Here is a 24,706-nt window from a genome sequence, read left to right as displayed (position 1 = left end):
CAAATACTTATTAAGACTTACTTTGCATCTGGCTTGGTGCTAGGTGCTGGACAGAGCTTAGAGCCCAGTTTTATAAGCGAAGTCCCAATAGAATGGAAGTCTTGAGTAAAGGGAAAATAAGTTTTATCAAAAATGTAGCTGCTTAGGAAGAAGATCTGGAGCATTTAGGTGAACCTAGATTAATTTAAAACATTTAGAAATGAATTCAGGTCAACAAATTATAGAGAGATAATTTCATGTTGACTTTGTGAATTTCAATTCAGTTTTCAGTCACTTGTGGAGAACTCTCCTGGTTGACTATGACTGAAAAGAGAGATAAGGTGTAAATAAACTATTTTCTTCAGTTCTAAAGAGTCTAAGGAGACTTCCTTTGTCTGTCCAGGAGGTTTAGATTCATATTCACGTTATCATTCATTCTCTCTCTCTCAACTTCTCTCTTTCAATAGTACTTCCACTCTACTATGATCAGACTCTTTCCTAAACGTGCATTTCCCTAGGTTTTCTTCGTACACAGGATGTTGATCTATATCTGCTCAGGATCTCTGATATGTTTATAGACGGATATAGTGTCAGGGGCTCAAGGTGTTACAGAAACAAATTGCAATTGATTCCTCCAAGAATGTCTATGGAAATGGGGCAGAATGAAGAATGTAATAAATTATACAATTATTTACTCATTCTCAATATATTGATTTTAGTTTCACTAATATGCCTGCAAATTTTGCAAGAAGTATAGTACAAAAAAATGTAAACACAACTGAAGTGAGATCTAAATGTCTAAATATACTGGGTGACAACTAATGATAGGTTATTGTCCTGATGCTTTAAGAATTCTGTACTTACACATTTGTCAGGGTTCAGGATTATAAAGGCATTTTAATAAAGTAGATACTATCAAAATCACCATATATTCTTGGAAAAGAAGGACCATCATTATTCAAAAATATTTACTGATTCTGGGTGAATGACACTGCCTCAAACTAAATTACCTATGAGTGACCTGTTTGATTTAATTTGCCTTTCTTTTCACCCTCAAGGATGATATCTAGAAGTCCATCATAATTCAGCACTCTTTTTTTTCTCCCCCTAACAAAATTGTAGTCAGACACATGGATTCCAAGCTAGACTAAATTTCCAATCCCCTTGCAGTTAGGTTGGTCATAATACCAATTTATCTCCAGTGGAAGGTAGGTAGAAGTGACTAGTGCTACTTTGAGTCCAGGGACCATAAGATAGGGTATGTGCCCATCATGTGTGTTTCTTTTGCTGGAACCAGGGCAGATAAGTATATGAGAACAATGCATTAAGGAAGGCAGAGAAACTACTTGGCGCCATGGTAGATTCCTGGCTCCTTGAATGACAGAGTGGAACAAACCCTCCCACAAACAGAATGCTCACTCTGGAACTGTCAGCACAGAGAGAAATAAACATCTATATTCACTAAGCCACTCTATTTTAGAGTCTCTTTGTTACAGCAGCTTAGCTTTACCCTAACTAATATAGTCTCTTTCAAATGCATTTCAAGATGCATTTTAAAAAAGAATCATTGACTAAAAAGGATTTGACATGAAAATCATTGTCCTAAAGAGCTAGACATACTTGACTTCTCTAAGAACTGTCAGAATTATTTTTGAAATCCTTTCTAAAGAGAGCTGAGCTGTGTTTATTTAAACTCACCCTTTAGAATCAAGCATGTATAAGGAGCAAGAAAAAGAAATGTCATTCAAGACTAGATGAGAAAAATGAGCAAGCATACGGAAATTATTTCACTGATCAAACTGAAAGTGTGGTCGTTTCTTAGACACTCCCAAACAGTTCTTTAGGGAAAGCATCTTAATAATTCTCCTGTTTTTCAACATGGCTGAAAGATATTCCCAGAGTTACTACTAAATGGATAGGTTCTGTAATTTACTGAATTGTTTTTCCTATTTCTTTAAAAGGCTTACTGCTTTAATACTTCTATAAGAAAAGCCTTTTTTTTAATGCAGCATGACAATAAGTGGCAGCCTCTGAGGAAGGGGTGGGTTGGAATTCATTTGTGCCTTCTAGTCCTAAGTCAAACTTTTACCTTGACACAATTGCAAGGAGGTAGATCTCAGAAACAGTAATAAAATTGTAATTTTTATTACCTTTTGAAACACTTAATCTTTTAATTAAGTCCTAAAATTGTTCACTTTGAACAGAACAGCAGGAAGAATGACACTGGTTTCTCGCTGCATCCACAGAACCGGGAAGCTAAGTTTCTAGGATTTTCATTTCTTTTGGCAGATCCCCTGGAGGAACCCTGCCTGTGGGTCTCACTGTCATGTTTATGTAAGCTGAACTAGCATATTTTGTTGCTGGACACTTAAGACTATTTTCCAGAGCAAAGTTAGTACCTTTGGTTTCTTAGTTTTATGTCTTATTATTAAAGACCCACGTAGCTTAGAGAAAGCAAGAGGGAAGTTTGTACCACATTCTGTGGGATAAACATATAAATGTGTACACACATGAGTGTATTTGCTAAAACTATCTATCCAAATGGCAAGCAGTCAGAGGGTTAGAAACAACTTGATAGCTAGAATTTGGTTGCCTGTTAAGCTCTTTCTCCAGTGCTTCATAATGATGAGCCCTTAAAATAATATTCAAATGTGATATAATTGAGGTGGGTTTGGCCCTAGCACTGCATTTTCCCAAAAGGAAATAAGTTACACTAATTCTAATGTTACTTTACTTTGAGGGCCAGCAATTAACTCAAGGATTGCCAAGAACAATAATGCTTCATATAGCGAGAATAACGTGACCAGGACAAAAACCACAGGATGTCAGAGAAGGGAATTTATGAGAGAAAAAAGAGTCATTAGATCACCTGAAAGGAAGTTTTCAAAGCAAATGGAAATATCAAAGGGAAGAGAAGAAAGCAAGAGGGAGGGGGAGAGCTGTCAGAGGGATGAAAGGGAGGGGCACACATTTTTGTCAATTTTGCTCTGGTTTCCAAATGTATTACATAAGATAACTCTTCCAGCAAGCCTAGAATTGCACAGCAATGGTTGTCACACCCTCTGAAATCTGTCAGCATTTAAAGCTGATGGAGGGCATGCCCTTAGCATTGCCGTTGGAGAGTACCCTGGTTTCTTTCCAAGTCATGTCCATGAATTTAGACAGATGCAGTGATAAAAATATTTCTCAGGTAGATATAAGGTTAAGGAAACACCACGTTGGTCTCCTTTTTATCAGTTAGAAGCAGAAGAGCAAACTTGAATGCAAATGAGGGATTCATTTAGAAAGTTGTGTTTTGGCAGCATTTCATGCAGACCAGGCCTTCCGCATTGATAACAGAAATATGATGACCAAATATGGGAGCTGCTTTAGCTAAATTATGCTGCACTTAAAATTTTTCCACAAGTTTCCAGCCAATAACTTGATATCTGAAATTCCTTCCTCTCTAAAAACACCACGTCATACCTGGAAAACAAGATTCAAGTTTTTTCTTCTTCTCCAGAGAAAATATATTCCCAATTACCCAAGGGATACACTTTTCCACCTGGACTTCACTTCTGTTAACTATATTGACTCTCATAAAATGGACTAAAATTATTTTTGCTGTTCAGTTCTCAGTAAAAATTCCATTGCTATGTATCATGTCTAGCCTCTTTTGTTAGACTTATTAGCACCAAAGTGTCCAAGTCGGGCTCAAAGGGCAGAAGGCACGCATGAGATCTGAAATGTCCATCAGAGAAGTTTAGATCTGTACCTCTGAGACTGGTTTAGCAGCCAATTTAAATCTTTAACAGGAATCTGGGAGTTCAGAGCCCTGTAAGCCTCATCTGGATCTATTTTTCCAAAAGTAACACAGGCCTTTCTCTGGTATTTTACCAAATGTGGCTTTTCATCTTGAGTGTAAGCAAGTGATCTGTGCCCTGTGGAACCATCCTGGAAACATTACGTTGGAGTAGCAACAGTGGTGGCTGAAAGAATGGAAAAGTCTGGTTCCTCTTCCAGGGGAACTTCAAAGCAGGTAGGGCTTGCTCCCATCGTGTGTCTTCCTTAAATTGGGTTGAGTTACACAGTGGATAGTCTTCAGTCTGTGTGTTGCAAAAAGGTGCAGTTTTAGGTTTTGCTGCCATCAGGGTTTGTCCCAACAGGCTGAGGAGTGGGGAGAGGCTGAAAAAGGAATTAGCTTCTGCTGTGGTCCTGAGCACCCCAAAAGTACTGGTGTGCATCAAATCCTCCAGACACGTTTTGACTGTGATGATGATGTCTGAAGTTCCATGAAACAAGAATGCTTACTGTTGAAATTAGCCTGGTATGAGATCATCTTGGCAATTAAATAACCAAACCGCTTCAAAAGATGGCTCTACCATAGCCAAATTTTGTTCTAGTAGAACTCGAGTTACAGTGGGTTTGTGGGCCATAAATCTAAAAGTGAAGGTAAATCTAAAGCAAACAAGTATCTGAGGAATTCTAGCAGGTGGGGAGGTGGGCTGGGACTAAGGCATGTTGGGAGAAGTTAGGATAGGGCCTCAGGGCTGACATGTCCCCCTCTGACTGACCATCGTCCTGTGGGCCAAAATAAACAACAAAGGGGATTTTTCTTAAGTGAAATTAAGTGTTGTATTCAGCTTGGTTCTCTAACGGAACAAGTTCTTGAGTTTTCATTTTACTTTGTCTAGGTGGACACCGCCATACCTACAAATACCATTTCCAGTTTGAGAATGCTTTTTAGAAGCATATTTGTTTTTCCTAAAATAGAGATGTTTGCCCATTAATAAAATGTCAACTGGGTAGCTTTCTCTATCTGTTATTTTGCCAATCAACAATTCTGATTTTGTCTCTTCAGTTAAGCAAGAATTTGAGTTACAATCATTATCATTGTTATCCAACAGTAAATATTTGCTGAGCTTCTCCTCTAGACACAATGCTAGGCCTGGGTGTACACAGAATATGCACAAGTGAATCCCTGCTCATTAAAGAATTCCAAAGTTGTGGTGAGCACAGGATACATAAGCAAAAATCTATGGAACAATATAAAGGGGTGTTGCTAACTGTCCAGATTACAAATACTGAAAGATTTCAAAAGATATAATGACCACTAAGAGTTGGCATATTCAAAGAAGACTTCTCAGAGATCAACATTCAATCTGTGTGTGTGGTGTGTTTTTGTTTGGGGAATCAGAACAGAGAGCAGTGGTGGTGATGCTGTGTGTGAGTTTGGTGCACGTGTGTGTATGTGTGTATGTGTATGCTATAAGGAAGGGACACGGGATTGGACCTGGCAAGGTATATGACATGTTTTGAGATTCATCATCTTGTTTGTGTATAACAGAATATGTGTTCATGATGAGTAGATGTCAAGAAATTTCTCAAACTATATTCTGGAGAAAACACTAGTCCTGAGAAAGGTTGAGAAAATGACAATTTCTATGGTCAAATAACTTTAGGAAATGCTGCAAACTAAATTCCCCTTTTAAAGCTACAAAGGCAAACGTACGTATAATTTCTTGGCACACCGATACACATACTCAAGAAGAGATTTTTCCCCCTTTTTACAAATTTTGAAAGCACTGGTTTATAGTAGATACATAAAGTGCCTATTGTTCAGTCTAGAAAGAGTGAACATTAACCTACAAGTAATGGAATATGATCAAAGGCTTGAGCAGATGGGAAACATGCACCAAGTGGTACTTTAGAAAAATTAATCTAGTAAGGTTTAGAATATGGAATAAGAAGGGAACAGACTGGGACCAGGAGATAGTTCTGAATATTTGCTCTAAATCCATTCTAGTACGACTTACAAAGTGTTGGGAGTTTTGTTTGCATGCTGTTTAATTTTTTTCTTTTTAGCTGTGAACTACTTCTTTAAATAAAGTATTATTTCAAATCTCAGTAAATAAAAATAAAAGTAAAACTTATCTGGATAATGGAGGAGGCAGAGCAGGGTTCTGAATAAGAGCAAGAAAATAATTGATTTACAATATATAGGTACTAGGAGAGAATCAAGGACCGATCAGAAAACTATAACTTCACAAGGGACATAACAAATAATTTTCAAATTGCAAAATGCTAAATGGTCCATAAACTAAAGAGAACTGGAGTAATCTAAAAGTTGCTAAAACAGGATCTCATGGAGCTAAAAATAAATCTAGGTCTCAAGCTAACCAAAGGCAACATGGCACCTGACTTTATGGGTATCGGCCTCACTTTTAAATTTACTGAAAAAATAGAGGGGAAGCGAGATGAGTAGCCAGGACTTGAAAACTATATTCTTTGACCCAGCACCGTGGAAACTGACTAAGCTTGCCTGGTGGCAGCCCTCCAAGCCAGTGACCGAGAGTCTCTATCAATGCCCTCCTCAACAGTCTTCAACATTTCTCTCCCATCCAACACAATGGTACTGAACCACTTATTATATTTTGAGTCATATTACTCTCTCTAAGAAGAAATCCTTGTCCTTCAGGGATTAAAATTAACCAAGAGCCACTTTAGGTTTGATTTAGTTCTTTTTTGTTTTTTTTTATGATTCTTTTTTGTTTTTTTAATTGCAGTAACATTGGTTTGGAACACTGTATAAATTTCAGGCATACATCATTATACTTCTATTTCTGCATTGATTACATCATGTTCACCACCCAGATACTAATTACAGTCCGTCACCACACACATGTGCCTAATCATCCCTTTCGCCCCCCTCTCTCCCCTCCTCCCCTTTGGTTTAGTTCTTACTATCCTCTCCTGAGCCTCTAATTTTAGTGTCCCTCCTCATCTTCCTTTACTGTTCTATTTTCTTTTCCTGCCACTTCCCTCCCTTAGTGTATCACGTTAAATTCAACTTCTGAAATTCTTTGCACATTACCATAAGATTCTCAGAGACAAAACAAACAGACGTCAACGATATGACAAAGTAATAAACATGGGAAATGACGTACTGTTTTAAGCAGTTGGGTTTTTGTTTTTTTGTTTGTTTTTTGTGAAGGAATATCAAGATTGTCATGAGAGAACATTCTCAAAATGAGAATCATTTCTGCAATGGAGTCTGATTTGACTCGAGACAAAGTAAAATGAAGATCCGGCCTCTTGATCAGGTAAAACTTAGTACATAATGCTTCCTTTAAGCAAATATTTTAGATTTCTAACTGGGCATCTACGAGGGAGAAAGAGGGGCCATGAGGGGAATAATGGTGCAGATGGTCCAGTTTAGCTCTTTCCAGCCCAGTGTCCACTGTGTTTCCACAAAGACAAGCTATAATGGATTCCAGAGAGGAAAAAAAAAATGCCTTAAATTTTTAAATAGTGTGACTAAATCCTTCCCCATTTAATTTAAATCAGGCCTACATTTTCCATTTTATTCTCACCAAAACTTTCAAAAGAAATATCAGATCGAGAAGAAATGTCTTCTACCTCTGACAGCAATTTAGATGTCCCTTCCCTATAGTAATGAACTTAAACTATTTCTTTACATTTGTACATATTTCTTCTGTTAAGAGTCTCCATGTGAGAAGTTTGAGCTCAGAAAGGTCATAATCTATTTTGCTGATCAGAATACCCTAAAATGATAAGTAAACTCCACTTTCCCTTAATATTGTAAAACAGATTTATTAACGGCCTAAGAAACAAGTGTAGGGAAATGTCATTGTAGGTGGAAAAATATTTAGAGAGCTGGTGAAAACAAGTGATTATAAAAACATTTTGCTTCCATCTGTAAGTGAAGCAGTTGCTACTTAAAACAATCCATCAATACCAGAAAAAATATTTGCAGTTTATTAAAATTATCTGTTTTTATTAACAGTCACTTCTTTGGATTTTTTAAAATTTAAATATACAAATATATGCATGCATGTGTATTTTAATTTTTTTATTGTTTTGTAATTCACAACAAAATAATGATAATGTTAAACCTTACATGCATTATGATTCATCTAAGAGAAAAATCTGACTTTATTAAAGAAAATATTATTAGAGGTCAAATTCTGCCAAAGCAAAAATTTTTGGTTAACAAAAGACATTAAGGTACAGTGCATCTAATCATTACACCTGGTATCCAATACAACAAAATTCAAGAACGAAAAAGAACATCCAAATAGCCTTTTGAGATTCCTTAACGAGATTTGACTTGCATTTTGAGTCTCTTTAAATCACAGCAAACTATATCCACCAGAGAACCTCTTATTTTTCCCATTAACCTCGCCTTTAACTACAAAATAAAGAAATACAAACATTATCAAAAGCTAGATCACTTACCATAAATGCCTGTTGAGATGCAGGGAAATGCCTGTGAATAAACCACAAAAATAACAATAAATTTTAAAGAAACAATTCTGCTCGACTCCAACATCATCTATTTCAACACCTATTTTGCTTGATAATGAGATGCCCTCTATTCAAATGCTCTGAAACCCCACTCAGTTGGAGTAGGAGACATTGTGGAAACGGGCATAGTTGATTAACTGAAAACTTTTCCTCACCAGCCATCATACCAGCTTGCAAGTGCCAACTGTTAAATTTTCAAGATTCCTGTGAACTGATTGTTAAACATAGTTATTATTAAGAAATTAAATCACATAAACCAGCAAGGAAACAAGTTATATTTAAACAAATACTCAGAAATCATCTCATCATTTCCTAATTATTTTGCCACATTTTACTATTACCTCTGTTCTTGAGATTACTTATGCCTATAATATGTGTATGGTGGAAATACTGTATAATGGTGTGCTGAGCATCTCGTCCCAGCTCCATGTCAAGTGACATCATGTTGGTGGCTTAAAATCTAAAACTATCAATCAACATTCATGTTGGACTGTACTTGTGGGTTAATTGAAACCAGTGGTTGGCTATGGATACAAAATTTTGATAAAGTTAACAGAAGTCCTCTGTAAGAATCAATTGCCTGTATAGAATTTAAAATAAAGGGTATTGTATACTTTACTCTTACATTTCAATTGTGTGCTACACATTCTTTTTATTAGTAAAATTTAAAAATAAACTTATATACATACATACTTTTTTTAGGGTCAGTTTTTAAACCTTTACTGGCACACCACTACTTATACTATATGCTATGGACTGAATGTTTTTGTCCTCCTAAATTTATATGTTGAAACCCTAATGTGATGATATTTGGAAGCAGGGACTTCGGGGGTTAATTAGGCCATGAGGGTGGAGCCCCTATGATGGGATTAGTGTTCTTATAAGAAGAGGAAGAATGCTAGCACTCTCTGCTCTCTGCCACATGAGGGTACAGTGAGACGACAGCCATGTGCAAACCAGGAAGTGGGCCCTCACCAAACATCAGATTTGTTGGCACCTTAATCTTGGACTTCTCAGACTCCAGAATTGTGAGAAATAAATGTCTGTTGTTTAAGCCACCCAGTCTATGGCAATTTGTTACAGCAGCCCAAACTGACCAAGACAGCATATTTTATTTAGCAGTGTTTAAAGAATTTGACTGAAAGAGTGAGTGAACAAATGTAAATATATAGTTAGCTGTAAATTAGGCTTTCTAACAGTAGAAAGTGGTCTGAGCACGGCAATGTCCTCTGCCAATGCACCTTTGTGTAAATTTAATCAAGTTGTTTTCATCTTTCAGGTCTTTGTATTTTTCAATTGAAAATAAAGATGAAAATACCCACCATATAGAAATGTGCTGTGGGAATTAATGACAGAATTTTTTAAAAGGTGACTGATACTGTGCTGAAGAATCTAAAAACTGCAGCTGCTGTTGACTATAATATATATATATAATATAATAATATAATATAATATATAATATAATAACTAACGTTATTATTGAGCTCAACAGTAATGAAAAGTCTAAGTCTTTTTTTCTTTGTGTCTTTGGGCTAAACATGTACTACATTTCATTTTCCTTAACATCTCTATAGACTGTATGTTTAGCCCTTTTACATGGATGTTCTATTTAAAAAGTCACAATTTATGTGATTTTGTTTTAGAGAAAGTAATAATTTACTCTGTTGAGTTCACCTATACATCTGTAAAAGGATGGATTTTGTTTCTGTTCTGTTACTAGTAAATGCTACTGTTTCTAACAAGAAAATAGGACATTTTCTGTAATAGCGTAAGAGCTATTTTTTAAATGAATTCATGAGTTAATTCTTTGATTCCTTGGGTTCTTGAGGTGCCAATAAGATCTGAAGAATGTTCTTGAAGGACTCAATCCATCCAACGGCACAGAACCCTGAAGAGATAGTATGAAGCAAACTTTCCTGAAAATGTTGTAGGCTCTTTCTAGGCATTCACCAAGACTATCACCAGGTCTTACTCTGCGCAAAAAACAGCTGCAGGTTTACTGTAAGCAATTTGTTACTAACAGTAAGGGCTCAGAGTGCAGGAATGGCCTATTAAAAATACAAATTAGAGAGGATTCAGAGTCATCCCAATAATTTGTGCCCTGCTCACTCATGTTCCACTGTGTCTTTTAAATGAAGTAGAAAGAGGAGAGTTCACAGCACGTGCCCTAGGAATTCCGTGGGAGCGAACTGAACACGTAAACATCATCCATCTTGTGTTCGCAGTAGAGAAAGAGAAAGGTTTGAGACCTGCTGCATTGAGCCATCAAGCGAAAGCTAGAAGATACCACAGTGTTTTCCACAAGTAAGTCCACTTTAAATCCCACCTGACGTCCTTCCAGTTCATGATGTTGAGCAGTTCACTTAGCTGCTTTGAGCATCAGTTTCCTCATTAGTAAATGGAAACTATGAGACTCACCTCAAGGGGTTTATGGGAGGATTAGGAGGAATAAGGAACACAGAGCATTGTGTCTGACAAGTAGTAATATCTCATTTGATGCTGTTTCCTGTGGTGGACACTGTGATGCCCACCAGGCTGTGCTTCAAGGGGAAACTTGTTGCCCTAGAGCAGGGCTTCCCAACCTTGGCACTACTGATATTTTGGACCAGATAATTCTTTGTTGTTGGAGGCTGTCTTGTGCATTGTGAGATGTTAAGCAGCATCCTCGGACTCTATCCACTTGATGCCAGTAGCATGCCCCCAATCATGACAATCAAAAATATTTCCAGACATTGTCAAATGTCCCTTACAGGGCAAAATCACCCCTGGCTGAGGACCACCACCCTAGAAGCCAGGGCCTAGACCCCAGCAGTGCTGTCAGCAGACAGACTTCAGCTATCAAGCTTTTCAGGGATTGCCTCAGATGCAAAGAGCCACCTCACTCAGGGTCATGCCCCTTCCCAAGACAATCTATATCCAATAACTAATCAACGCAGAATATAAAGGCCTTGGTTCATCTTGACTGAATTCAGTGCAACACTGAAGGGCACTACCACCTCCAGAGCTCCCCATGAGGTCAGTGGGGCCATTACTGGGCCTGCATAGCAGCTCATCTTTCCCTCTGCCCACTCCTGCTTCCTTCCTCTCTCTTCTCCAGGTGTTGATCCCAAGGACACATCTTAATAAACATTCTGCACCCTAAACTCTGTCTCAGAGTCTGCTTCCTGGGGAACTGATCTGAGTTAACTCCCTTCTGCTTCCCTCTTAGGCCTGGTTATGTGAGTTGTTCTCCCAGCAGATCTAGCAGAAAAGAGAACATACTGAACAGTTAACAGCAATTGCATTTCCCTCAGCTCCCAGTCTATCATGGAATCAATCATGCAACATAATAATTGAGTCTGAATGTACCAACTGACTTGTCTGTTTCAACAAGAACAAATAGCTTCGTCTGAAAATGACATTGTTGCCTTGAATGTGAAGGCAAATGGTCGTGTAATAGAGAATGACTTTGGAAATATTATTGCATTAATTCAAACAAAAAGGTGATGAAAAAGCAGAGGTAGAAATACAATATCTTGGAAAAAATTCATTTTATGTGAAACAACTGTGCATATAACTCATCCAAATTAAATTTTCTCCATTAATCACTTTTTATTACTTAAGAGAGAGAAAGAGAAAAAAAAAGAGACAGATTGAGAAAGAAAGAGTGATCAAGTGAGCTCAACTAAAGGATTTACAGCACATAGTCTGTGTTCTTTGCCATAATATACTTCTGATGGGGCCACCAGAAGTGAGTAGCGTGGGATTTCTTTATTTCAAAGTTGTATTTAATATAACCACCTCCCACAAAAATCGTCTTCTGTGGAAGAATGATAGATTGTACCAAAACCCAGGCCAATTAGCCTGGTTTGTTTTAATTTAAGTGCACATAACTCAGTCACCTGTAGAACTTGGGGAATGACATCATCAGCCCAATTTGTCTGGCTCCAGATTCTCCTTTTAGCAAGCCCCAGGAGCAAGAAGTCTCCATGCTAATCAGGTCCAACCAGTGAGCCATCAGAAACTTGCTTGATGGCATTTGACTTTTAGCCAGTTTTTTCTTCCAAATCAGCATGTGCTTGTTCTCTTGGGGGAAAAAATAATCGTTTGACTTGGAGAGCGAGAGAGGATTTTCCTTTCGTGACATTACAGATTGGGCTACCACCTGGAATATACTTCCTTAGCCCAATATGTTGGTTTCAAGGCCATTTTTAAAAACACTGAACTCCTTCAGGCTGTAGACTATGCTTCCCATCCTCTTGAATCTCTGTCTCTACTTCTCCCATTTCCATCTCAGTAATTTGAGGGCAAGGAAGGAAATACCCCTCAACTTTCTTTGTCTTGACCCTAACAGTGCCTCAAAACCAAGGCAATAAGCCCTAAGCCAAATCATAACCATCACTTGCTTTTCCGTGACCCTTGATTCTCAGTTCAGGCATTCCTGCAAAGTGGAAATTTCTTCCACTCCCCCTTATCCATGGTCATTACCATCCACCCATTGCTTATGCAGCAGTTGTGTGATCTGAGTAGGACTGCCTCCACCCTCAGCTCCACAGGAAGGTGATGATTTACCTAAGTAAGCAGCACACATCCGCCTTAGCCACAAGAGTAGAGAGATGGAGAATTCTGACATCATTGAGCTGCTGGTGTAAATTACCTGTAAAGTGCTCCCAACCTCTAGGATCTGTCAATTGCTGAGCCAACACTTTCCTTATTGTTTAGTCAGTTTTAGTTAGATTTTCCATTATTTGCAAACAAAAGCATGCTACCTGATATACCTTCCATTTAAGTGTTTTTAATTATATATCACATTTCACTGACTTGAGAAAGCTGTCGATTGTAAACAACACCATTATTTTGTTGTACTTTGTGTACCACTAAGAAAGAGGAAGTTCTGTAAGTTAAAATATAACACATGTTTTATTATCATTTAGGATTTTTATTGCACACATTGAAATTGCTATTTTGGATTTATTTAGATAATTTCTTAAGTCACTTCTTGCTCTAGAGCATCGATAAAATAAGAGATAAAATGACAACCAAGCATGCACATGTACAGGCAGTGAAACCTCATCGTGAATATGCTGGACTGTAAAGCATCCCAGGCTATAAGAGGTATCCTATTCTCAAAGAAGTTAGAATATGAGAAAATGTGCATCAATGAAATTTAGGGTACCACTCTTTGTCTTTAGATGTTTGGTTATCAGCGTAGTGAGTTGAGCCATAGTCTCCTTATTCAGAATGCAGCATACTTGAGTATTTCTCAAACTGTGATATGCCTAACTCTGGGAGTGTGCAAGATATTTTAAGGCAGCAAACAGATGGGCATTGCCCATTTCAATGTAATATCTACATATTATTTTGATATACTCCATTATTTTTCCCCAGTCTTCATCCTTCCTTCTATCTACACCCTTGGCTATGTGATTTTGCAGCTCTTCCAATATGGGAGGATGTATTTTCCTTGTTCCGTTGATGATGGATTGAGCATATCACTTGGTTTCGCCAATAGGATAACAGTAGACATGACATTTAGGCTTGAACTTTTGCACTCCTGCCTTTGAGGAAAACCTGAGAAGAACATGCCCCATGTAGCTGCTGGTCCAGAAAGGCTAAGAGACGATTGGAGCAGATCAACTGAACCCAGCCTAGATCAGCTGTGCCCCAACCAACCCACAAGCATGTGAGCAAGGAAGACATGCTTATTACTGTATGTCACTAAATTTTGGAGTTGTTTGTTATACAGCATTATTGTGACAATAGCAATAATATAAACATGCTAAAACTATAAGTTATTATATTGTAGTATAACAAGAAATACTGGTTTTCCACTTAGGGTGACAATATAAAGTTTCCTTTGAAAATAAAAGTAATTACAGGGTCAATTAAAATATTAGGTAATTATCATATTAGACGGTGAAATGTGAATGCTTAAAGTGAGGGAAATACTGATGCCATAAATAGAGACTTGAATTGGAAGGCAAGAGACCGGGGTTACTTACTAGCTATAAATCTGAGAGCCATAGCTTATTCCCTCAGCACCTCAGTTTCCCCATCTATAAAAGAAGCAGAGTTGGACCAGATGGCTTATTCAGCTATTAAATTCTATGATGCTATAAAATAGCCTCTTATCTTTCTCCATAGCTCAAGGTAAAGGTGACAGAGACAAGGCAATTTTATAGCATCCTGAATTCCTCACAGTGTTTGGACAAGGGAGGTGACAGCACACCAACAACAATAGCTGTCATTCTTCAGTTACTATAATGTGCCAGAGCACTAGGCTAAGGGCCTTATGCATATTATCTGATTCATTTTCATGAACAATGCTGTGATATAGAACAGATTACCCACTTTTTATAAACATGAAGAACAGTAAAGCGAAGAAAGCAAATTTGTTCAAGGTCACAGAAAGGAATGCTAAGGGATTTATTTATTATTTTGCTTAAGGCATAATTGATTCTACTTCTTTTTCACCTTTCATATTTCTTAATTACAAATAACATATGAATACATTCTCAAAAGGCTCAAACAAGATAGGTGTAGGCAGACATCAGTGACAGCTTTCTCCTACAGCCACGCCCCTTCCTTCCTCTGATTCAACTAGAATTCACGGTCAATAGTATGGCGAGCATCACAGCACTCCATGCATTTACATTTCAAAGCCTAAGTGAGATTGTGTCTTTTTCCTGATCTTAACCCTCTAATCACTTCCCATCACATTTTAATAAAATTTGAAGTCCTGTGCATGGCCTCCAAGCTCCCAGCAATCTGTCTCTTAGCTTCCTCTCTGCCCTCCTTTCCTTCCATTTTTCCCCTTGCTCACAGTTTCAACCACACTGGCCTCCTTTTGTATTCAAACACAGAAAGCACAATCCTGCTTCAGGGCCTATGGCCTTGCTGTGCCCGGCACACTTCCTTTTAGATCTCTGATCAAATATCACCTCCTCAAAGAGGCTCTTTCTGCCTCTAGCTAAATTACTCTCTATTCCTTTAGGCCGCTTGGTATCTCTCTATGACTCCTATCGCCACCTGACACACAGTTGTTTGCTTGTCCATTGTCTCCTCAACTTCAGTTTTCCCAACTCGCATGCAAACTCCCATGAAGACCTTTGTTTTACTTACTGTGGTATGACCTGCACCTTGAATGGGGCCTGGAACTCAATAAATATCTGTTGAATGGATGAATGAACTCACAATTGAGTTGTACGGCATATACGAACATAGTCACGTATATTTTTTCCTACACAAATTGGAGCATCCATTGTGTTTTATGTTCTGAGACTAGTGTTTCTCATGTACTAGATCTCGGAGATCTTTCAGTGTCAGTGTTTATTGATCTATCTTGTGTTTCTAATGTCTACATACTATTCTATGGCTACGTAAACTACACTATATTTATTTAATTATTGCAAATGGATGAAAATGTAGGTTGTTTGCAAATTTTACTATAACAAATAACCCTGCAACAAGCATTCTTGACTATTCCTTTATGTAGCTAGCATATTCCGGTAGGATCCATTCCTAGAAATAAAATTAACTAGTTTAACCATTGGGTTAAAGAAAAAGTACATTTAAAATTTGAAAATACTGACAAACTGCTCCCTGAAAAAATTTCTTTCAATATAAAATCTCCTCAACAGTAGAGAAGAGTCAATAATTTCACTTTTTTTCCCCCATTACGTGGGTGAATAGAGCAAAAGGATGCTGTCTCTCTAACAAAATGCACTGGAAAATGCAAATAGTATCAGTGCACCTCCCATCCCCCAGGCTAAATAACCTGAAGGCTGAGGTCATTTAAAGGAGACTGTGAATGAGATCACGTGGGAATGGCCAGTGACGTGTTTGGAGTGCACTGTGCAAGCTCACCTAGGCACCATAATTACAAGCAATAACTTTGTTTTTGTTTTCTTCATTATACCTTGGAAATAGCTGTCATAAAGTCATTTATTGCCAGCTGCTTCATGTTTATAACTACAACTCTGCGCAGTATAAAACAAACTATTACATAGCCATGAATAGTAGCAGTCTGCTTCCAAACTTTATATTTTCCAAGAAGACAGCTGGATTAGTTCCACCATGAATTTACTAGGATGAAAATGTCAGAACCAGCAAAGAGAAAAACTTGCCTTTTGTCCGAGCTTGCCTGTGTCACTGGTAGGAATGTTTTACTGTAAACTATATGTATGTGAAAACAAGAACAGGTCACTATAAACCTGGTGAACCCAGAAGAATGTGCATTCTGTTCCAAAATGTCTACATCTGTAAACTCTCTTTACATAGAAGCAAAGGGAAAAAACAAAGGTTAAAAGAAAAGAAAAAAAAAAATCCTCATATCAACAGCAAACCAGTTGTGCAGTATGAAAGCTCCTACTGAAACCAAATGTCCCTAATATGATGACTTGCCAATAACCTTAATCACCTCCAATTTTGTAAGCATCCGCTCCTCATCTTCCTCACAATTATGTACATGTATTTGGCAACTTTTGCATCCCCAGCACGAGAGGTGGACAGTGTGAGGGGATACCCTTAGGTGAGCTTTCCCTGTGCAGAGCCCAGGGGAAATTGAGACAACAGTCAATGATTTCAGATCCCCTGAGAAGTAAATTACCCTCCTGAGACTGAAATGCCCACAGCTCACAGCCATTGCCGAGGCCTGACTGTGTCTGCAGGGAGGGGCCTTCCTGGCTGAAGAAGGTTGCAATGACAAGGAGGAACCCTGTACACACAGGACGGAGAGCCTGGAGCACTGCCCTAAAGAGCAGAGGGCTTTAGGCAGAGCTCTGGAGGACTTATGGACCTTGGAGCTGTTCTCAGCATGGCTGTAAGGGACACTGCTGGCATCCTGTCCTTTACCATTCCCGTGTGCCCCTGCCCCTGGGAGACCCCACACACGGTGACCTGTCACAGGACTGCCCTCGGGCTGCTAAAACCCGATTTGCTAGTGCACTCAGAGAGCAAAGAGTCTGGGAATTAAATCCCCTAGGGCAGCTCTTAACCAATGACTGATGGGTGGGGTGTGGGAGGGTGTCAATACTCCCACATCTTTGCCCTGGTGGGGACAATGTTGAGGAGCGAACTTCATTGTCTGGCGAGCGTCACCACGGGATTTTGCAGCCACCGGGAATTTGGCCTGATATCCACCCTTCCTTTCTAATCTCAGTTCCTCCCATTTCACCTGGTTTTTTCCTAGTAAATCCCTTTTCCTCAAATCCTCACCTCAGAGTCTGCCTCTGGGGAGTCAACACAAGACATTTGTTATTGTTATGTACCCTGAGGTGGCTGGCAGGAGAATTTATAAAGTGAAATAAACCTGGGGGTTACTTTGGGAGAATCTCAGAGGCAACTAAGCACATAGTCATTTTCCAGTCAGTCTTGGTAAGAGGGAGAAGACGAAGCAAGTAAATCCTTGTGAAGCCACAAGAAAGAATAAAAGACCTCCTCAAGACCATGAACAACCTGAGTGATTCAGACCTGGTTCAAAGCCAAGGAGGGGCTGCCGAGGACATACAACTGGGAGGAAACTCAGGGAGTGACCAGGTAGGGAGAAGGTAGCAGCCTGGGACCCTATGTCTTCTGTGCAAAGCCCCACACAGAATGCACGCCATGTAAAGGTTTGTTAAACAAATCCAAGTAGGGGTTATTATCTACGCATGGTTTTGAGTCAATTAATAATAAGTTGTATCTTCAGATCTCTCTTAATTAGAAAGTTGAAGGTCTCACTTCCATAGGAAACATTTAAGAAAACTCGTTAACAATAAATAACCACAAAACAACAAACACAGATGTTCTCACAAAGGAGCAGCCCAAAAGCCTTGACACAGTTGGGTGGTGAGGTGATATTTTCTAAGAATCTACGGACTGGGCACTATGGATACAGTAACTCCACCATTTCCTAACCAACCTGTCTCAAGTCTTCTTCTAGGCCTCACTAATGATCTGCTAACAAACTGAACAACTTTTAGAAGGGAGAGAGAGCATACACATTCAACAAATATTTACTGAAAGACCATGGAAACAGACAGGATAGCAGGGTGTCCAGAAGCTTCAGCTATCAGGTTCTTCTCCTCTTGTGGCTTAATAAAACAAATAGGAATAAAGTTAGCACCTAATAAATTCTAAAGCTTCCAGGATGTTTTCACATGGGTCTTGCTGTCTCTCACAATAACATGTAAGACTGAGAGGAGGCATTATTATTACTAACCAGATGGCATGAATAATCTCTCCCAAGTCACACAGTAGCTAAGAGGAAAAGCTCAGACAGAAGCCCTGATCTTCTGACTCAAAATTTTAAGCCCTTCCCACTGCAGAATGGAGTCAGTGAGGTCAAGGGAGAAGGAGGAAGGTGAAGAGAGAAGCGTCCATCGTGAGCATCCTCAGTCCACAAGAAAGGACTGCTTAAAGATGAGAATTCTTTTTCAGCATCCACACAGTATGAAAGCCCTTCTAGGCACTAGCCACCAGATCTTAAGAGTATTAAATTTGCCATCAAACTGAAGATTAGTTTAACAGTGTAACTGAAGATTAGGCTACTTTGGAATCACTATGTTATTCTATTCTAACCAAAGTCATTTTTTCCCCCTGCTGCACCACACAATTGTAGCCCAGGATGCAACCTCCTCATATCCGGCACAGACTCTCTCCCCTGGGAAGAGCTGAGGTCCTTTCTTTTCTGTGTTTACTAATCTGTCGCAGACCATATAACTGGAGAGGAAGCAGATTGCTAGATTACCAACACATATGCAGGTTTTATGCCTGCAGATTTTTCGACACTTCTGTTCCAACTCTTAAAATGTCAGCATGTTTTCTTCACAGATCAGGCAATTCCAATTCAGCCCCTCCATAATTTCACGGTGTGAACTTGAAAACTTTACGTAGAAAGAGAGCTGGGCATCCACATGAATACAACCACTTCATAAGTCAGTTATACGTGCAAACTCCTGACTCCATTTCATATTTGTGGGAATCAGATGAGACTCTCTTGACAGTTGCTTGGGGCCTAAACTACAGCGTGGTTTGTAAAGAATAAGAGCTTTAAATAAAATGAGTTGTGATTATGCAGCTTGAATCAATATGTAAAGGTAATAAATTCTTCTTTTCTTAGTCACAAAGGAAGACATTAGTCAAGCCTAATGTACACTTTATATTTAACAAGGGAATTAATTAGGGAATAATAACTAAGAAAGAGGTGTCTAAAGGACGTACCATGTAGCAGTGACTAAAATAGAGGAAAACAAGAAAGGAAAAGGAAAAGGAAATTGATCGTAGTCATATCTCCCAAGTTCAAGAATTGCTACTCATGGCCTGAAAATGGCTGTGCTTTGTGGGCCATCAATCATGGTGAAGAGGTTTATCAACTGGAGTCTATTATGGAAATGAGCAGAAAGAACAAGACGGGAACAGCCAGTCTGCAAGGAGACGTCTGACAGCTCAGGCCCCAAGAGGTGAGTTATTTGTACACATTTCCCAGTGATCTCTGCATTAATCCAACCAGGAGCATCCCAGAATCACAAGGAGGGGAGCAGGCAGCTGGCCTTTCACTGTATACACTGAAGGTCAGTGCACTGGAAGATGAACAAACCAAGTTTCACAGAAAGTGACATACCTGTGATTCACTAAGAACTAGTTAAGACTAAATTTCTTTCTACTCTTAGGGAGTCAACTTAGTGTATACACTAGCTATCATTATTGTTAGAGAGGCAATGAGGAGGTCACACATGCATGGACGGATGGATGCATAGATGGATGGATGTAGGATGGAAGGATAGATAGATGGATGGATGAATGGATGGATGGAACAATTCTTGATTTAGAGATGAACACTTTTAGCTATCAGTAGCTCTGGTAGACTTTGACTTCATTGAAAGTTTAATTTCACAAAGTGAAGGATTTAATCTTTAACCACAATCTCACAATTGCATCTTGATTAGGGACAAACAAAATAAAAACCATCCATAACCATCCATCCATAACCAACCATACAGAGTTGTAACTCTGTCTCAGATAAAACTTACTAGAGCCAAGAGTTATATTCCTTTTGAGTGTGTGGAAGGATTTCTGCCCTGCTTTTCCTCTCCCTTCATGTCACTGTTTCTTCTTTTTGGGATTCTTTGAAAGAAGGGCACATCCTCAACATAGACAATAATAGTTTCATTAGTAACAAATGTCACTTGAAGTAATTGAGGAAGGTTTTTGAGAACACAGTAAGAAGCCAATGATTAGAAAGGGTTCTGTGCTAGAGATTTATTTCCGGTTAAGTTCCAAAGAGCTGTCCAAGGTGCCTCCACCCCATGAAACGCATTCATTTCTCAACCAACATTTCATCATGGGATCTCTAGCTCATATCTAACTGCAGAAGCTATAAATTAAATGATCCCTTTTGGCCACACTTCACACTGCTTTACTGGTTTTTAGTGTTCTGCTAGAAGTGCAGATATCGCAGAGGTGCAATTGTCCCTGGTAGTTATCTGTTCCAGCTATCCCATGCATGGCTCCTCTCTCCACCATCTTTGATAGGGCTCACCCAGGCTCCACCTGAACTCTCCCAGGATGGGGAGTTCACTGACTCAGAAAGTGCATGGACCAGTGCTTCTCAAACATCAAGTGCATTCACACAACTAGGTATCTTGCTAAAATGCAAATTTCGATTCAGTAGATCCAGGGCAGGCTGAGATGATGCATTTCTAACAGTCTCCCAGGTGGTGCTAATGTTGCTGATCTGTGTACATTTATAGTAGCAAGTAACTAGACAATAATGCCACTTCGAATTCTACTTTTCAAGATAACAGTGCATGAATTGAAACCTGGGGAAGGCAGGGAGGAAATTATTGCTCCCACTTAACACATGAATGCCTGAAATGACCAATCTTCCAAAGCTGTACAGAAGTTAATCATAAACCAGGAAGAGGCCAGACAATGAAGCCCAGCTCTTCCCCCGACCTTTGTACTTTCCCACAAAACTCCCCTGTTTAAACACTCGACTCCTCTCATCCTAATAAATATACTTGTCCTTCTGCTCACACGAACAGAAGTCAACATTAGAATCTCAATTGCTTCCTGACGGGACTATTTTGTCTGTTTCTACCTGTCCATGTCATTTCTATATTTTAGATCCACAATGTATTCCAGAAATTTGGACTCAAATAATTCTCAAACATTAATGTGTAGACAAGTCATCGGGGGACCTTGTTAAAATGCAGATTCTGATTTAGTAGGTCTTGGTTGAGGTCTTAGCGTCTACATTTTTAACAAGCTCTCAGATGAAAACAATGCTGCTGATCTTGGAACTATATTCTGAGTAGCAAGAGTTTAGACCATTACTCATTGAACTTTCACACTCTGATTCCTCTGCTCATGTTGACCATTTTATTAGTAAATTTTCTTATGGTGCAAATGACAGGCAACTTAACTCCAAGTTACTTCACTCAAATGAAATAAATTTGTAGTCTTTTATTAAAAAAAAATCCAATGACATGTATAGCTTCAGGTAAGGCTTGATCCAGCCTTCTCAATGATATCTCCATTTACTATACTAAGTAACTGCTTGACTTAGGCTAATTGGCTGGCATTAACCACATGTGTGTAGTAGTAGTTGTGAACGTGCTACCTGATGAGGAGGAAGTTGAGTAGTACATCAGGTGCTTTTTTTCTTTTTCTTTTTTGCTAAGACAAAAGCTGAGATGTTCCCTCTTGTCAAAATTGCAAGGGGACTTTTTCTTGGGTTGAGAGGAAGGCCCTATGGAATGATTTCTGAGAACTACTTCTGCTCTAAAGACTATGATTCAGTGATCTGAGAAACTTTCAGGAACCTGGTCACAATTAGAAGGCATAGATTATTAAGGACTGAGAAAAAAGCCACAAACATATAAATTCTTATGTCCTGCCTTTAGATTGAAACATAAACCCACAGTTAATTTATAATTTTTGTGTGTGGGTGAGGAAGATTTGCCCTGGGCTAACATCCATGCCCATCTTCCTCTACTTTATATGGGACGCCGCCACAGCATGGCTTGACAAGTGGTGCATCAGTCCCTGCCGGGGATCTGAAACTGTGAACCCCAGGCCACCTATGCGGAGCGCACACACTTAATCGCTACGCCACTGGGCTGGCCCCTAATTTATAATTTTTTAAAACTCCATTAAAGATTCTCTGAACTCTCAACCCAATATGTAATAACCCTCCCCAATCACATATAAATTTTCTCCCTTCTGCTGTTTCCTCCTCTTTTACTACCTCTACCTCCACTCTTTCCTTGTTTTGATTTGGCAGAATGGAATCATCTTAATGAGGCACATTGGGTCATTCCATAGGACTGAAGCTCCTAATGGCTAACTTTAGCAAAGTTAACAAGGGGAGGGAAAGACAAGAGTTTCTGTTTCCTTTAGCTGTGGTGTGTATCCCTTAATCTGGTCACTCCAGTCCTTCCATTCAGAATTCTGAAGTGCCTGAAATCTCAAGTCTCATTTTCATTCACCTTTGATGTGGAGCAAAACTTGCAACAAAAAAAAAAGTCTTCCTATTTCTACAAGAAATGTCATGACATTTTGCATTCTGCAGTGAATGCGCAAGCTTGCAAGATTATGATGATGTGATAGTGACTCTGCTATTACACCCGGAAATTCAAAGGATAGAAGAAAAATGCAAATATCTTTGCTAAATGAAATCAAGGAAAGGTACTTATTTATAATTATGGATCTTTATTCTATTTTTCTCCCCTTGAATAATAATATACAGTATTTTCTAGTTACTTATGGTAAGGGATATTTTTGGAAAATTATTAGCAATGCAGATATGAACATCTTTGGGCACATTTTATTAGAGAGATTTTTAAGTACGTAATGACTTGCCTATGATATTTTATGAGCTTTCATAAATGGGTCATTTGTCCAGATAAGAAATTTAGTTATAGAATGAACATAGAGTTATATTTAGATCTTAATTACACAGGCCAGAACCACTGGCAAAGTCATTAGACATAATAATTCCTAAGCTTCCCAGAAGAATGAACTGATTGGGGGGATCTCACTGGGGCCATTTTTCTGGCTTTAAGAGGACTGAAATTTTACCCTGAGGTTTCTCAATAATCTAAATGGTATGCTGTCTGTGCTAAGATCTCAGAAAGCTGTCAATTTCTAGGTGGAAAACAACATCTGGGTCTACAGAGGCCCCACAACTTCAGAAAATCGATGCAAGTATCTGGATAAATCAGTCAAAATGGAAATCATTTTAGACAAGGGTTTTCTTTAACCTACAGTGTGCTGATACTCTGTTCACTGAGCCCATATGCTTTGATGTTGTAGTTACTACGTTATGACTGATTGGTGAGAAACGGCATGGTTAAAAGGCAACACATAAAGGGTATTAAATAACTCTATTAAATGGGCCAGATTCTCTTCTCGTCTTGATCTTTTCTCCTCTTTTTTCAGCTTTTTTTTTTGTATAGTGCATGTGCAAAATTAAATTCCCTTGAACTTGCTTAACCTCTGCTCTGCAGGTCGTCATTTGTCTCATTAACACAAATAAAATTATAGGGTGTTTTGAGGCTCCAACTGGTAACAACAACTAATAGTATTTACAGCTCTTTTTCTGACAGCAGTCACACCTTTGGGTAAATAATGAGAAACTAATTACCACTGATTTAGCATCTGAACTTTTCAGGCATTCTTTGTCACCCACTAAATAGTGAGCATTAGGAACAATGGAGGAGGCAGGGAGGAGAGTGCTGGGAAGTGCTGAGAACCTCCGCCCAGCCACAGGTGCCTCAAGAGGCACAGGAATACCCACAGCAACAGCTGGCACAGAAAGACTTCCAACCCCACTCCCATGATTCCATGCAGCACCAGCATTAAGCCCACTGTGCATATCCTCCTGCAGACTGGGATTCCACTTCAGCAAGTAGTAGAGGGGCTTTATGGTTTGGAAAATGAAGGATGAGCTTGTAAGAAAACACTGGTGTTTCCCATTAGGTCATATTTTTCTCACAGCTCCACATGGAGTCTAAAAACTCAACTGTGTCAAAGCATAAAATCATCACAAGTTTTAGATACAGTGTAAAACACTAGGTAAGTAATTTGAAGACAGTTTTTTTTTTTTTCAAAGTTACTTGACAGTGGGCCTTAGGCAATTGTTTATTTATTTATTTTTTTTGCAGGGGAAGATTCACCCTAAGCTAACATCTGTTACCAATCTTCTCATCCTTTTTCCCCCCAAAGCCCCAGTACATGGTTGCGTATAGTTGTAGGTTCTTCTGGTTCTTCTATGTGAGCCACCACCACAGCGTGGCTACTGACAGACGAGTGGTGTGGTTCCACATCTGGGAACCGAACCCAGGCCACAGAAGCAGAGCACACCAAACTTTAACCACTAGGCCATCAGGGCTGGCTCTGGAGACAGTTTTAATACCAACGTATTAGGCTTAATGTCATTGTGAAGTTAGAGGAAATC

General features: G+C 38.9%; 1 protein-coding gene across 1 annotated transcript in view; it reads right to left on the bottom strand.

The window, feature by feature from the left end:
* The window catches only part of LOC101401682 (ADP-ribose glycohydrolase MACROD2), a 776,405-nt gene that overhangs the window by 555,619 nt on the left and 196,080 nt on the right, over window positions 1-24,706 (bottom strand). Inside the window, exon 2 of the mRNA XM_087445636.1 lies at window positions 8,218-8,248. The gene's annotated coding sequence lies outside the window, so the exon portion shown is untranslated. The remainder of the gene's footprint in view (window positions 1-8,217; window positions 8,249-24,706) is intronic.

Source organism: Ceratotherium simum, chromosome 21, assembly GCF_057802395.1.
Source record: "Ceratotherium simum simum isolate JZ-2026a chromosome 21, ASM5780239v1, whole genome shotgun sequence".
NCBI lineage: Eukaryota > Metazoa > Chordata > Mammalia > Perissodactyla > Rhinocerotidae > Ceratotherium > Ceratotherium simum.
This window is presented reverse-complemented; position numbering and strand designations above follow the sequence as displayed.